The 459-nt window shown below is 59.3% G+C and overlaps 1 protein-coding gene across 1 annotated transcript in view; it reads right to left on the minus strand.

Annotated features, from left to right (window-relative positions):
* LOC113980177 (poly(U)-specific endoribonuclease-C-like) overlaps positions 1 to 459 on the minus strand; it is a gene marked incomplete at its 3' end in the record, with an annotated part of 2,415 nt that overhangs the window by 1,441 nt on the left and 515 nt on the right. The gene's annotated exons all lie outside the window — the stretch shown is intronic.

The following is a 459-nucleotide window of genomic DNA, read 5'->3' on the forward strand; positions in this document are numbered from 1 at the left end:
GTGGAGACAGGAGGGTTTGGGATGGAGGGATGGGATGGGATGGGATGAGGTTGTGGGATGGGATGGAGTGGGATGGGGTGGGATGGGGTGGGGCGGGTTGGGATGAGGTTGTGGGATGGGATGGAAACAGGTGGGATGGAGTTGTGGGGTCAAGGGATGTGGGATCAGGAGGGAGGGATGGAGGAATGTGGGTTTGGGATGTGGGAATGAGGATGGAGACACAGGGGATTGGGATGGGATAGAGGGACAGGGATGCAGACAGGGGGGATGGAGGGGTGGGATGCAGACAGGAGGGTTTGGGATGGAGGATTTGGGATGGAGACAGGAGGGTTTGGGATGCAGACAGGAGGGTTTGGGATGCAGACAGGAGGGTTGGGATGGAGACAGGAGGGTTGGGATGGAGGGTTTGGGATGGAGGGTTTGGGATGCAGACAGGAGGGTTTGGGATGGAGGGGTGGG

Source organism: Neopelma chrysocephalum, unplaced genomic scaffold, assembly GCF_003984885.1.
Source record: "Neopelma chrysocephalum unplaced genomic scaffold, ASM398488v2 Primary Assembly neopelma1_92884, whole genome shotgun sequence".
Lineage (NCBI taxonomy): Eukaryota > Metazoa > Chordata > Aves > Passeriformes > Pipridae > Neopelma > Neopelma chrysocephalum.